Genomic DNA, 15,435 nt, shown 5'->3' with positions numbered 1-15,435 from the left:
ATAAATGGAGACGTAGGATGCAAATGAAAGGAACTTATTGCTAAGCATTTGTAAAACATTGTTTATTGTGAGCGTCACATTTTAGGAACGATTGCACGGCCTTGGAAAGGGTGCAGCGGGAATTTACTAGAATAGTACCTTGGATGAAATACTTCAGTTAACTTAAGACAATCAGGGCATTTGGATTGTTGTCATTAGCGCAGAGAAGGGTAAAAGGAGCTTTTATAAACACGTTCAAATTCGTGAATGGTTCTGACACTTTAAATAAGAAGATCATTTTTCATTGGCTGACGGGTCTGTAACCAGAGGATACAGATTTAAGGAACGTGGCAAAAGAGCCAGAGGCGAAATGAGGAAAAAGAAGTACACAACGAGCTGTTATGATCTGGAATACACTATCTGATAGGGTGCTGGAAGCAGTTCAGGTAATAAGTTTCAAAAGGGAATTGGGTAAATAATTATATTTGAAAAAATGCAGGGATATTGGTAAATAGTAGGGGGAGTGGGACCAATTGCTTAGCTATTTTAGCTTCGTGTCAGCACAGGCACAAGTGGGCTGAATGTACACATTATCTGCTGTATCATTCTTCCATTTTGTGTTTCTATAACTACATCATGTCTAGGTTCATATTACACTGAGACCCTTCTCTGTTTATAAAACACTAAATCCTGCCGCAGTTATTATTGCAATGGACAAGGAATATTTTTGAATCACGCTAGGATCTAAGAATATAAGAACAAAATAAATAGGAGCAGGAGTAGGCCAATTGGCTCCTCGAGCCTGCTCTGCCATTTAATCATGGCTGATCTGATCATGGACCCAGCTCCAATTCCCTGCCCGTTCCGCATAACCCTTTATTCCATTATCGCTCTAAGATCTGTCCATCACTGTCTCACATATATTCAATGACCCAGCCTCCACAGCTCTTTCTGGCAGAGAATTCCATAGCTTTACAACCCTCTAAGAGAAGAAATTCCTCCTCATCTCTATTTAAATTGGGCAGCCCCTTATTCTGAGAATAAGCCCCCTAGGTTTAGTTTCCCCTATGAGTGGAAATATCGTCTCTGCATCCATCATGTCGAGCCCCCTTATATGTTTCGATAAAAACACCTCTCATTCTTCTGAATTCCAACAAGTATAGGCCCAACCTACTCAACCTTTATTCATAAGACAACCACCTCACCTTCAGAATCAACCGGGTGAGCCTTCGCTGAACAGCCTCCAATGCCACTATCTCTGTTTATATTACATTACACCCTTTATCCGTCATTCCTGACATAGACCATGTCTGAAATATATTATAATATACCCCGTCTGTCTTCATATTATACAAGACCTTGTCTAAAATATTCGTGCACTGGACGCTGTCACTATTTATTGTACAACAGACCCTGCCTCAGTTATTTCTGTGCTTGTCCATGCGTCTGTTACTTAAGCAGAAGATTTAAAGAGGGATCGATAGATATTAATATAAATAAAGATGTATGTGTTTGTGGGTTTGAGGATACAATACTTTTTTGGTTTGAAGTATTTGTTTAGTTTTGTTAACAACTATCAACAGCTGTGTGCAATTACTAATTGATCTGGTATTGTGTCGGTTATATTCGTGTTGATAGGATGGGGTGAATTTTGTAACAATTTCCTGGAGATGGACTGGGGTTGAGGGACAGGACTGAAGGTGAGCAATTCACTGCAATTTGCACTACTTATTGGCACTCTGTGTGTTAAAAGTTACTAATTGTCACTTGTTTTGTCCTGTGCCAATTCCTCCCTGTTCTTTAATATTAAGGAATGTTTTTCCTCCAGTATTTCCTATTTAGCTGTCCCGTGACCCACTGATTGCGTCAGACAGGGCCTGGAACCGTGACGTCACAGCACTGTCGAATGGTCGGCCGCGTGGTGCTAATATCCACCGGAAAAAATGTCTCATCTGGTTGAGAAGAACAACTGAAAAGAGTATGTGTATCTGCATGTGTGTGTGTGTATGTGGGTACAAAACACATCATTCATAATGTGTGCATTCCACAAAGATAAATGATACGCTTCAACCATTATTTTTCAGCATTTTATTGTATTCAAAATGCAATTGCAGGTCGTTAATACCTTTACCATTTATTGATAACCCATTGTTTTGTGTGTTCTTGTTTAGAAAGTTTTGTCACACTGACCATTTCTTTACCAAGGTGACCAAGTCTATCCGCAATATTCAGTGGGAAAGGGGATTAAATCACACCGAGGATAATGAGCAGCCACCCACCTGTCTCTGCGCTTTACTGGCCAGTGATCACCACACCATCACACAGATGCTGCTGAGATTTAACTCTACTGTGTAAGTGATGGTAAAAATGAAAATGCACCTGTACCTGGCAAGAGGTTAGAAAATCTGTAATTATCTAACTTATTGCTTCTCTCATTACACCACACCCCGTCCCAGTTTTTAATGCACAATACCCAGGCTCAGTTCATATGGTTGATGTGGTCCACTTCCATAAATTGCCTTGATAATATATTTGCCAGCAAAGTTGAAACCAATAGAATAAAAAGGACAGTGGCAGCATGGATATGAAATTGGTTGAGTATCAGGAATCAGACAGTCGTGGTTTTTTTTGACCAGCGGAAGGTATACAGAGGTATTCTGCAGTGGTTCATACTAGGAACTCTGCTTCTTTTGATTTATATTCATGACATGGATTTTGGTGTACGGGGCACAATTCCAAACTTTTCAGATGACTCAAAGCTTGGAAGCATAGTGAACAGTGAAGAGGGTACTGATGACTGCAAGAGGACATAGAGGTGATGGTGGAATGGGTGGACATGTGTCAAACTAAACGGAGAACATTTTAAAGTGATACATTTTGTTGGGAGGAAGGAGAGGCAAAATAAACGAAAGGGTAGAATTCTAAAGGGCGTGATGAACAGAGAGACGTTGGGGTATGTGTACAAAAATTATCGAAGGTGGCAGGGCAGGTTGAGAAAGTGGTTTAAAAAGCATACGGAATCCTGGGCTTCATTAATAGAGGCATAGAATACAAAAGCAATGACCAACCTGTATAAAACACTGGTTAGTCCTCAACTGAGTATTGTTTCCAATTCTGCACACCGCACTTTAGGAAGTATGTGAAGGCCTTAGAAAGGGTGCAAAAAGATTTACGTGTTGTTCCAGGGATAAGGTACTTCAGTTATGTGGCTAGACAAGAGAAGATGGGGTTGTTCTCCCTAGAGCAGAGAAGGTTGAGATGAGATTTGTGAGAGGTGTTCAGAATCATAAGGGCTCGAGACAGAGTAGCTGCCTAGAAACTGTTCCCATTGACGTACGAGTCGAGAACGGAGGACACAGATTTAAGGTGATTGTCAGGAGCACCAAAGGCGACGTGAGGAAATTTGTTTTAAGCAGCGAGCGGTTAGGATCTGGAATGCACTGCCTGACAGGGTGGTGGAGGTAGACTCAATCATGGCATTGCAAAGGGAATTGGATAAATACGTAAAGGAAGAAAATTCACAGGGCTACGGGAAAGGACGGGGGAGTGGACGAGCTGAAATACTCTTGCAGAGAGCGGCACGGACTATATGGGCCGAATGCCACTTTTATGTGCTGTGACCATTCTACGATTGTATAATACACCAGAGCCTGTCTCAGTTATTACTATACTAGACCCTGTTCCTGTTTATATCACGCCATCCATTAAAAATTCACTACCTCAACTATCGGCGGACCTTGTCTGCAGTGAGTATTATCTACAAGATGCATTGCAGCAACTTCCCAAGACATCTTCGACAGCACTTTCCAAACCTAGAAGTATAAGGGCAGCGGGCTCGTGGGAACACCATCACCTCCACGTACCCCTCCAAATCACTCACAATCCTGAATTGGAAATTTATTATGGTCCCTTCTTAATTGCTGGGTCAAATTCGTGGAAACCCCTCCCTAACACTGCGGGAGTACCTTCACCACACGGACTGCAAGCGGTTCAAGGTCGCAGCTCAACACCTGGTTTTCAAATCCAATTAGGGTTACGCTTTCAACCTTGGCCTTGCCAGCGACACCCACATGCCAGGCATAAATAAAACCTTACTGCACTAGAACTACTAATATTGTACTATGCCGTGTCTCAGATATTACTGGAATATGCCACGCCTTTGTTCCTATTACTCAGGACCATGTCTCTGCTTATAGTAAACGAGACAAAGACACTGTTTTTTTAAACTAGCCCCATTCTTCCATTTTAAAAAACTAGCCCATGCCTCTGTTTATATTAAACTAGACCTTGTCTCATTTATTACTGCACTGAACTCTGTAACTCACAGGGCAGGTACAGCATGTTTCAGATACAGAGTAATGCTCCCTCTGCACCGTTCCATCAATCACTCCTAGGGCAGGTATTGCTTGGATGAGATACAGATTAAAGTCTCTCTAGACTATCCCATCAAACATTCCCAGGGCAGGTACAGCACGGGTTAGGTACAGAGTAAAGCTCTATCTACACAGTCCCATCTAACACGCCAAGGGCTGGTCCAGCACGGGTTGGATACAGTGTATAGATCCCTCTACATTGTCCCATCAAAAACTCCCAGATCATTCCATACAGATGTCACATTTTGGATTAAAGCTCCATCTGCGCACTATAATCAACTTGGTTCGAAGCATTTCAGTAGGGCTTAAGGAAAACGTTTGTTAGACGTTGACATCTCGTTGTGGGGGGAAGGCCAATTATCCATTCTCCAGAGAGAAGGTGGAATGTGGAAACAGGAGAGGGAGAGGATACAGGAAATTTGTGATGTCACTTTATACGGTGACTAGAATCTTTCCCAATTCTGACCGTGGGTATCAACGTTACTTTATTTTCCTACAATTTAGAGAAATTTAACAAAAAACAATTGTTGCTGGAATCTGTTGAGATATTTTCATTTCTCTCTATCTTTATTTCTGTGCCATGTTGGTGGGGACACATTTATTGTGTTTCTGTCGCTCAATGCTCTAATCTGGGACTTCTATTTCTGTGTTTATTTACATAAACGCATCACTGAAGTGTTCATGGCAGAAAAATCAGATAAACAGAGTCAATTATTGATTCATTTCATCTCACAACAAGGGCTATTTTAAATAATATTGACATTTGGCACACAGATATATACATATCTCGAACTGTGACGTTGGCTTCAGTTTTGTTCAATAGAACAGATATGATTTATATCAAGGGAATACATTTTAAAATGTATACTTCAGTTCTGAAAGTTCTGCTGCCGAAATCAGTTGAACATCTCTGAACAGGCTGCTATTCCACTGGATCTCCATTTATTGGAAGATTTAACCAATTGAAACTAAATAAGTTAACCAGTGCCCAGAGGAGTGTTCTACAATTGCAGTAATATCAGAGCTTTTCACATATCGCAACTTGTATTTTCAAATGTTGACATTTAGAAACACCTTGCGTTTATACAGCGACTTTCATGAACTCATGTTGTCCCAAACTGCTTTACAGCCAATGATATTTTTTAGGAAGTGTGGTCGTTATTGTAATGTAGGAAATGTGGCAACCAATTTCTGCACAGCAAGATCCCACAAGCAGCAATGAAATAATGATCAGATAATCTATTTTTCAGATGTTGGTTGAGTGATAATTTGTTGCGCTGGAAACCGTGGAGAACTCCTCTGCTCTTTACGATAGTGCCAAGAGTCCTTTATATCCAACTGGTCGGGAAGATGGGGCCTCACTTTAATGTCTGACCCGAAAGACGGCACATCTGACCATGCAGCATTCACTCAGTACTAGCATCGGGCATGTCGGCACAGCTTATGGGCTCTGGTCGCTGGAGTGGAGTTTAGTATCTGTCACCTTCTGAGTCAGAGGCGAGAGCGATTCCACTGAGGCGAGGCTTGAACATATCACAGCTTGTATTTTAAAATGTTGCCATTCAGCTCATCGTCTTTGAATTTCAGAGCCTGAACACAGTCTTACACTGATCCGTTTATTATCAGGGAGAGTTCTCTTATCTTGCCTGTGATGTAATTCACACACAGGGATTTGCACTGGCTCCATAAAAAAGTGTCAGTGATTCCGCAGGGAATATCTGGAAGTGCCTGAGGCAGAAGGACTCACGGAACTTGAGATTTACACTGCGTGAGCTGCACCATCAGAGCAGCTGAAAGCTGGGATTGTTCTCCTTAGAGCTGAGCAGGTTATGGGTCATTTATTATCGGTGCTCAAGAATATGAAGAGTTTTGATCGGGTATATTGGGAGATATTACATCAGTCCCTCCCACCATCCCTTCCTCCCTCTACCCGCCTCTGCTTCGCTCCCTCCCTTCATCCCTCCTTCCTTTCATCCCACCCTCCCCCCTCCCTCCCTCCATCAATCGCTCCCTCCCTGGACCCACAGCTCCCTCCCTCCGTCCACATTCCACCCATCCTTCACTCCACCGCTACCTTGCTCCATTCCTCCCTCCCTCAATCCCTCCCTCCATCAATCATTCCCTCCCTGCACCCATCTCTTCCTCCGTCCACCCCTCCACCCCTCCATCACTCCACCCCTCCTTTGCTCCACTCCTTCCTCCCTCCATCCCTCCCTCAGCACAACTGATTCTTATTTATCCTATTGCAGTGTTTCTGGTTCCATCGATGAGGATTCCTCAGCTGGAATTTTCTGCACCCAATTCCTTCACCGGGCTTTCATATATATTAACAAATAAGAGAGAGAGCGATGGCAAATATATACATTTAACCCTCCCACCTCCATCTAAAAAAACTGACAAGAAATAAAATGGTGACCTTTACGGAGAGGGAATTCGCTGCGAACTGGCACTGGGTAGAATTTCTAGCTGGGGAAGTGAGGATATTTTTTCTGCATTTAAATTAAATAAATAAGGATCACAGTTTTTGAAAAATTGCTTTAAGTCACCGTCGACTTTCAGCTGTTCTTTTTTCCTGCCCATTTTCGCAATTGAGGACGGGCCAGTTCCTGCCTGGAGCTCGATGCCATTGTGTGTACTGGAAGGTAGGATGCGAACGCTCGTTACACGGACATCTTGTAGATTCTGGGGCTGTTCTTCTTACAGCAGAGAAGGGTAAGGGGAGATTTACCAGATTGGTACCAAGGATGAAAGACTGGAACCACGAGTTCGGCCCCAGCTGGAGGATTGTGTCCAATTCTGGGCACCACACTTTAGGAAGGACGTGATGACTTTCGAGAGGGTACAGAAGAGATTTACTGGAAACGCATCAGGGATGGGGGATTAAAATTATGTGGAGAGACTGGAGAAGCTGGGGTTGTTTTCCTTGGAGTAGAGAAGGTTAAGAGGAAATGGGTGACTTTAATATGCACATAGTTTGGGCTAACGAAACTGGACGCAATACGGTGGAGGAGCTATACCTGGAGTGCATAAGGGATGGTTTTCTAGACCAATATGTCGAGGAACCAACTAGGGGGGAGGCTATCTTAGACTGGGTGTTGTGTAATGAGAGAGGATTAATTAGCAATCTCTTTGTGCGAGGCCCCTTGGGGAAGAGGGACCATAATGTGGTGGAATTCTGCATTAGGATGGAGAATGAAACAGTTAATTCAGAGACCATGCTCCAGAACTTAAAGAAGGGTAACTTTGAAGGTATGAGGCGTGAATTGGCTAGGATAGATTGGCGAATGATACTTAAGGGGTTGACTGTGGATGGGCAATGGCAGACATTTAGAGACCGCATGGATTAACTACAACAATGGTACATTCCTGTCTGGCGTAAAAATAAAAAAGGGAAGGTGGCTCAACCGTGGCTATCAAGGGAAATCGGGGATAGTATTAAAGCCAAGGAAGTGGCATACAGATTGGCCAGGAATAGAAGAGAACCCGGGGACGGGGAGAAATTTAGAACTCAGCAGAGGAGGACAAAGGGTTTGATTAGGGCAGGGAAAACGGAGTACGAGAATAAGCTTGCAGGGAACATTAAGACGGATTGCAAAAGTTTCTATAGATATGTAAAGATAAAAAGGTTAGTAAAGACAAACGTAGGTCCCCTGCAGTCAGAATCAGGGGAAGTCATAACGGTGAACAAAGAAATGGCAGACCAATTGAACAAGTACTTTGGTTCGGTATTTACTAAGGAGGACACAAACAACCTTCCGGATATAAAAGGGTCAGACGATCTAGTAAGGAGGAGGAACTGAGGGAAATCCTTATTAGTCGGGAAATTGTGTTGGGGGAATTGATGGGATTGAAGGCCGATAATTCCCAAGGCCTGATGGACTACATCACAGAGTACTTAAGGAGGTGGCCTTGAAAACAGCGGAGGCATTGACAGTCATTTTCCAACATTCCATTGACTCTGGATCAGTTCCTATCGAGTGGAGGGTAGCCAATGTAACCCCACTTTTTAAAAAAGGAGGGAGAGAGAAAACAGGGAATTATAGACCGGTCAGCCTGACCTCAGTACTGGGTAAAATGATGAAATCAATTATTAAGGATGTCATAGCAGCTTATTTGGAAAGAGGTGACATGACAGGTCCACGTCAGCATGGATTTGTGAAAGGGAAATCATGCTTGACAAATCATCTGGAATTTTTTGAGGATGTTTCCAGTCGAGTGGTCAAGGGATAACCAGTTGATGTGGTATAATTGGACTTTCAGAAGGCTTTCGACAAGGTCCCACACAAGAGATTAATGTGCAAAGTTAAAGCACATGGGATTGGGGGTACTGTGCTGACGTGGATTGAGAACTGGTTGTTAGACAGGAAGCAAAGAGTCGGCGTAAATGGGTACTTTTCAGAATGGCAGGCAGTGACTAGTAGGGTACCGCAAGGTTCTGTGCTGGGGCCCCAGCTGTTTACTCTGTACATTAATGATTTAGACGAGGGGATTAAAGGTAGTATATCCAAATTTGCGGATGACACTAAGTTAGTTGGCAGTGCGAGCTGCGGGGAGGATGCTATGAGGCTGCAGAGTGAAATAGTTAGGTTAGGTGAGTGGGCAAATGCTTAGCAGATGAAATATAATGTGGGTAAATGTGAGGTTATCCACTTTGGTGGTAAAAACAGAGAGACAGACTATTATCTGAATGGTGACAGATTAGGAAAAGCGGAGGTGCAAGGAGACCTGGGTGTCATGATACATCAGTCATTGAAGGTTGGCATGCAGGTACAGCAAGCGATTAAGAAAGCAAATGGCATGTTGGCCTTTATAGCGAGGGGATTTGAGTACAGGGGCAGGGAGGTGTTGCTACAGTTGTAGAGGACCTTGGTGAGGCCACACCTGGAGTATTGTGTACAGTTTTGTTCTCCTAACTTGAGGAAGGAGATTCTTGCCATTGAGGGAGTGCAGCGAAGGTTCACCAGACTGATTCCCGGGATGGTGGGACTGACCTATCAAGAAAGACTGGATCAACTGGGCTTGTGTTCACTGGAGTTCAGAAGAATGAGAGGGGACCTCATAGAAACGTTTAAAATTCTGATGGGTTGAGACAGGTTAGATGCAGGAAGAATGTTCCCAATGTTGGGGAAGTCCAGAACCAGGGGTCACAGTCTAAGGATAAGGGGTAAGCCATTTAGGACCGAGATAGGAGAAACTTCTTCATCCAGAGAGTGGTGAACCTGTGGAATTCTCTACCACAGAAAGTTGTTGAGGCCAATTCACTAAATATATTCAAAAAGGAGTTAGATGAAGTCCTTACTACTAGGGGGATCAAGGGGTATGGCGAGAAAGCAGGAATGGGGTACTGAAGTTGCATGTTCAGCCATGAACGCATTGAATGGCGGTGCAGGCTAGAAGGACCGAATGGCATACTCCTGCACCTATTTTCTATGTTTCTATATTTTAGTAGAATAGCAGCGGGAATGAAGGACTTCAGTTAATGTGGAGCGACAGGAGCAGATGGGATTGTTCTCCTTGGAGTGGACAAGGTTAAGGGCATCTGTAATAGAATGTTACCAGGGATGAGGGACGTCAGTTAATGTGGAGAGATAGGAAAAGATGCGATTCTCCTCCTTAGATGAGAGAAGTGTAAGAGCAGATTTGAAAGACCTGTTTAAAATCATCAAGAGTTGAGATATAATACATAAATAGAAGAAGTTGCAGGTGATAGTTGATTGACAAAAGAACCAAAGGCGATGTGTGGCCAAACTTCTTAATGAGACCACTGGTTAGGATTTCGAGTGTATTGCCTGAAAGGATGGTAGATATAGATTGAATAGTAGCCTTCAAAAGTAAATTGTGTAAATACTTGAAGGAGAAAAAAATGCAGTGATATAGCGAAAGAGCGGTGGAGTGATACTAACTGGATTGTTCTTCGAAAGAGCCGGCACAGGCTCTATGGGCTGAATTGCCACCTTCTGTGCTGTACTAATCTGTGAGTGACCATCACAATCACTAAGGAGGTGGTACTCATAGGAAATTGGGACGAAAGGCAAATCATTCCTCTGGACCTGATGATTTGCAGCCTAGAGTCTCAAGAAAAGTGGCGGCAGGGATTGTGGATGCATTGCTTGTAATTTACCAAAATTTCCCGGAGTCTGAGGAGGTCCCAGCAGATTGCAAAACTGCAAATGTAACGCCACTATTTAAAAAAGGAAGCAGACAAAATGCAGGAAACTATAGAGCAGTTAGCCCACCATCTGTGGTTGGGAGAATGTTGGAGCTCATTATTAAAGAAGCAGTAACAGGACATTTGGAAAAGCAAAATTCGGTCAGGCAGAGTCAGCATGGATTTATGATTGATAAATTTGCTGGAGTTCTTTGAGGATGTAACGAACAGGGAGGATAAAGCGCAACGAGTGGATGCAGTGCATTTGGACTTACAGAAGGCATTTGACAAGGTGCCACGTAAAAGGTTACTGCACAAGATAAAAGTTCACGGTGTTGGGAGTAATATATTAGCATGGATAGCGGATTGGCTAACTAACAGAAAACAGAGAGTCGGGATAAATGGTTCTAGTGTGGTGCCGCAGGGATCAGTATACAATCTAAATAAACGACTTGGAAGAAGGGACTGAGTGTAACGATGTCAAGTTTGTTGATGATACAAAGATGGGAGGAAAAGCAATGTGTGAGGAGGACTCGAGAAATCTGCAAATGGTCATAGACAGGCTAAGTTAGTGGCCAAAATTTGGCAGATGGTGTATAATGTTGGAACTTGTGTGAGGTCATGCACTTTGGCAGAAAAAAACAAAGAGCAAGTTATTATTTAAATGGAGAAAAATTGCAAATTGTCGCAGGACTACGGGAGCGGGAAGTACTTGTGCATGAAAGACAAAAGTATACTATGCAGGTACAGCAAGTGATCAAGAAGGCCAATAGTATCTTGGCCTTTATTGCAAAGGGGATGGAGTATAAAAGCAGGGACATATTTGTACAGCTTTTTAAGGTATTGGTGATGCCACACCTGGAATACTGCGTGCAGTTTTGATTTCCATATTTACGAAACGATATACTTGCTTTGGAGGCTGTTCAGAGAATGTTCACTAGGTTGATATCGGGGATGAGGGGTTTGACTTATGAGGAAAGGTTGAGTAGGTTGGTCCTCTATTCATTGCAAATCAGAAGAATGAGAGGTGATCTTATCGAAACGTATAAGATAATGAGGGGGCTTGGCAGGGTGGATGCAGAGAGGATATTTCCACTCACATGGCAACATAAAACAAGGGGACATAGACTCAGAATAAGAGGCCGCCTATTTAAAACAGAGATGAGGAGGAATTTGTTCTCTCAGTGGGTTTCAAATCGATAAAATATTCTGTCACAGTGAGCTGTGGAGGCTAGGTTATTGAATATATTTAAGGCGGTGATAGACAGATCTTTGTGCGATAAGGGAATAAAGGGTTATGGGGGGCAGGAAGTGGAGCTGAGTCAATGATCTGATCAGCCATGATCTTATTGAATGGCGGAGCAGGCTCGAGGGGTCAGGTGGCCTACTGCTGCTGCTATTTCTTATGTTCTTGTGTTCTTAAGTTTATACTACACTAGGCAATGTCTCTGTTTTTAATACACTACGCCTTGTCCATGTTTATATTACACTAGACCCTGTCTTTGTTTAAATTACACTACATCCTGCCTTTGTTTATATTGCACTCGGCCCGGTCTCTGTTTATATTACAATAGACCTAGTCTCTGTTTAAATTACACTGCATCCTGTCCCAGTTTATATTACACTACTCCTTGTCTGCTTAAATTACACTGGGCTCTGTCTCTGTTTAAAAGGCACTATAACCTGTCTCTGTTTATAATTCACGTAGCCCTGTATCCTTTTATGTTACACCAGGCCCTGTGTCCCTTTATGTTACACTGGTCCATATATCCATTGCGCTTCACATCACAATGTCTGTTTGTGTGAGACGATGCTCAGTATGTCTCACTTTCGTCTCGGTCTCAGATATTTTTGGGATAACCACCCACTCCAGGCTCTATATCTCAATTTATTGCACAACAGACCCTGTCTCAATTATTTCGGCACTTGACTATGCGTCTGTTAGCTAGATAGAAGATCATCATTATAGGCAGTTGCTCGGAATCAAGGAAGACTTAATTCCACTGTTAAAATTAGTTCTTAGGTGGCTGAACAGTCCAATAGAGGAATTACAGTCTCTGTCATAGGTGGGACAGATAGTCGTTGAAGGAAGGGATGGATGGGACTTTTTTGCCATGCGCTCTTTCCACTGCCTGCGCTCGATTTCTGCATGCTCTCGGAGATGAGACTCGAATTGCTCAGCACCCTCCCGGATGCATTTTCTCCACTCAGGACGGTTTTTGGCCTGGGACTCCCAGGTGTCAGTGGGGATGTTGCACTTTATCAGGGAGGCTTTGAGCGTGTCCTTGTAACGATCACGACCAGGCCAACATCCCCAACAGTGAAGAACTGACCACACTTGATCAGCTCCGCTGGGCAAGCCACATAGTTCGCATGCCAGGACACGAGAATGCCAAAGCAAGAAAGAAGATATATAAAGGCTGGAGTGATAATAATGTAAATAAAGATATACATGTTTGTGGGTAGGAGGATGCAATACTTTTTTGGTTGGAACATATGTTTCGATTCCTTAACAGCTATCTAAGGTTTTGTGCAATGTCTAATTGATCTGGTGTCATGTCGTTAATATTTGTGCCGAAAGGATGGAGTGAATCTTGTAACAATCTCCCAGAGATGGACTGGTATTGAGGGACAAGACTGAATATGTGCAATAGTGCACTGCACTTTGCACTACTTGGAGACACACTGTGTGGTAAAGGTTACCAATTCACACTTGTGGTGTGCTGTGCCAATTTCTCTCAGTTAATTAATGATAAGAATTGTTTTTCCTGCAACATTTTCTCTGGAGCTGTCACGTGACCCACTGGTTGTGTCAGATGGAGCCTGGAACCGTGACCTCACAGCACCACCGGATGGGCGGCTTCAGGGTGCTAATGTCCACAAACATTGTATCGCTCATTTGGTTCAGACGAACAACTGAAAATAGCACACACAAAGTGTTCGCTATATGTGTCTGTGCGTGTGTACTTTATCAGAGAGGTGTTGAGGGTGTCCTTGTAACGTTTCCAGTGCCCACCTTTCGCTCGTTTGCCGTGAGTTCCGAGTAGAGTGCTTGCTTTAGGAGTCTAATGTCTGGCATGCGAACAATGTGGCCTGTCCAACGGAGCTGATCAAGTGTGGTCAGTGCTGCAATGCTAGGGATGTTGGTCTGGTCGAGGACGCGAACGTTGTTGCGTCTGTCCTCCCAAGAGATTTGCAGGTTCTTGCGAAAACATCGTTGGTGGTATTTCTCCAGCGACTTGAGGGTTCTACTCGACATGGTCCATGTCTCTGAGGCATACAGCAGGGCCAAAGACAAAAGACTGCCCTATGTGGAGGAAGTGCATGCGGGAATGTGCCGAGCACCTCGAGTCTTATCGCTGAGAGCATGCAGAAAGCAAGCGCAGGCAGTGGAAAGAACGTGCTGTCCCACACCACCTCGCCCCTTTCCCTCAACGGCTCTCTGTCCCACCAGTGACAGTGACTGTGGTTCTCGTGTTGGTCTGTTCAGCCACCTAAGGTCTCATTTTTAAAGTGAATGCAAGTCTTCCTCGATTCCGAGGGACTGCCTATGATGTGTGTGTGTGTATGTGTGCATGTGTGCATTTGTGTGTGTATGTGTGTGTGTCTATGTATGTGTGTGTGTGTACAAGTTTGTGTGTATAAAACACATCCTTTATAATATGTGCAAGTGCTATCCACAAAGATTAGATTCAACCATTACTTTTTCTCCTTTAAATGTTATTCTATATCTAATTGCATGTCGTTTAATGCCTTTAATATTTATTGATAACACATTGTCTTGCGTGCTCTGCTTTAGAAAGAGATGTCACACTGACCATTCCGTTACCAAGGTGACCATGTCTGTTTGCAATGTTCAGTGGGAAAGGGGATTAATTCACACCGAGGATAATGAGCAGCCCACTAACAGTCTCAGCGCTTTTTTGTACAGTGATCACCTCAGCGCCAGACAGAATGCCCTGTTATACACCTCGAGTGTATGATTATTGGTGCAATTGATGGCAAACATGAAACTGCACCTGCACCTGGCATGCGTTTAATAAATCTGCAATTATTATTTCTCTCATTACACCAGACCCTGTCGCCGTTTTTACTGCACGTGTCCCAGTCTTAGTTTATATGGTTGATGTGGTGGACTTCCAAAAGGCGTTTGATAAAGTGTTTTGAAAATATCCTTTGCAGCAAAGTTGAAGCCCATAGAATAAAAGGGACAGTGGCACCATGGGTATGAAATTGACTGAGTGACAGGAATCAGAGAGTAGTGTTTTTTTTGGATTGGAGGAAGGTATACAGTGGGTTTCCGCAGCGGTTGTCATTAGGAACACTGTTTTTCATGATTCATATTCATTACTTAGACTTGGGTGTACGGGCACAATTTCAAAATTTACTGATGGCATCAAACTTGAAAGCATAGTGAACAGTGAGGAGGAGAATAATGACTGCAAGAGGGCATTGACATGCTGGTGGAATGGGTGGCCACGTGGCAAATGAAACGCAGAAAATTGTGAAGTGCTAAATTTTGGTAAGAAGAACGAGGAGAGGCAAAATAAACTAAAGGATACGATTCTAAAGGGTGCATAAACGCAGTGAACTGGGGGTATACGTGCACAACTCATTGAATGTGGCAGAGGCGGCTGAGAAAGCGGCTAAAAAGCATTCGGGACCCTGGGCTTCATAATTAGAGGCACAGAATACAAACGAAAGGAAGTTATGATGAACATTTATAAAACACTGGTTCAGCCTCAACTAGAGTATTGGGTCCAATTCTGGGCACCCCATTTTAGGAAAGATGTGAAGGCCTTAAAGAGGGTTCATAAAAGATTTACACGTGTGGGTCCAGGGTGAAAGAACTTTGGTTACGTGGTAGCCTTGGGAAGCTGGGGTTGTTCTCTGTAGAATAGAAAAGATTGAGATGCGATTTGATAAAGGTGTTCA

This window comes from Pristiophorus japonicus, chromosome 23 (genome assembly GCF_044704955.1).
Source record: "Pristiophorus japonicus isolate sPriJap1 chromosome 23, sPriJap1.hap1, whole genome shotgun sequence".
Classification (NCBI taxonomy): Eukaryota; Metazoa; Chordata; class Chondrichthyes; family Pristiophoridae; genus Pristiophorus; species Pristiophorus japonicus.
The sequence above is the reverse complement of the archived record's forward strand: the minus strand, read 5'-3'. Positions refer to the sequence as shown.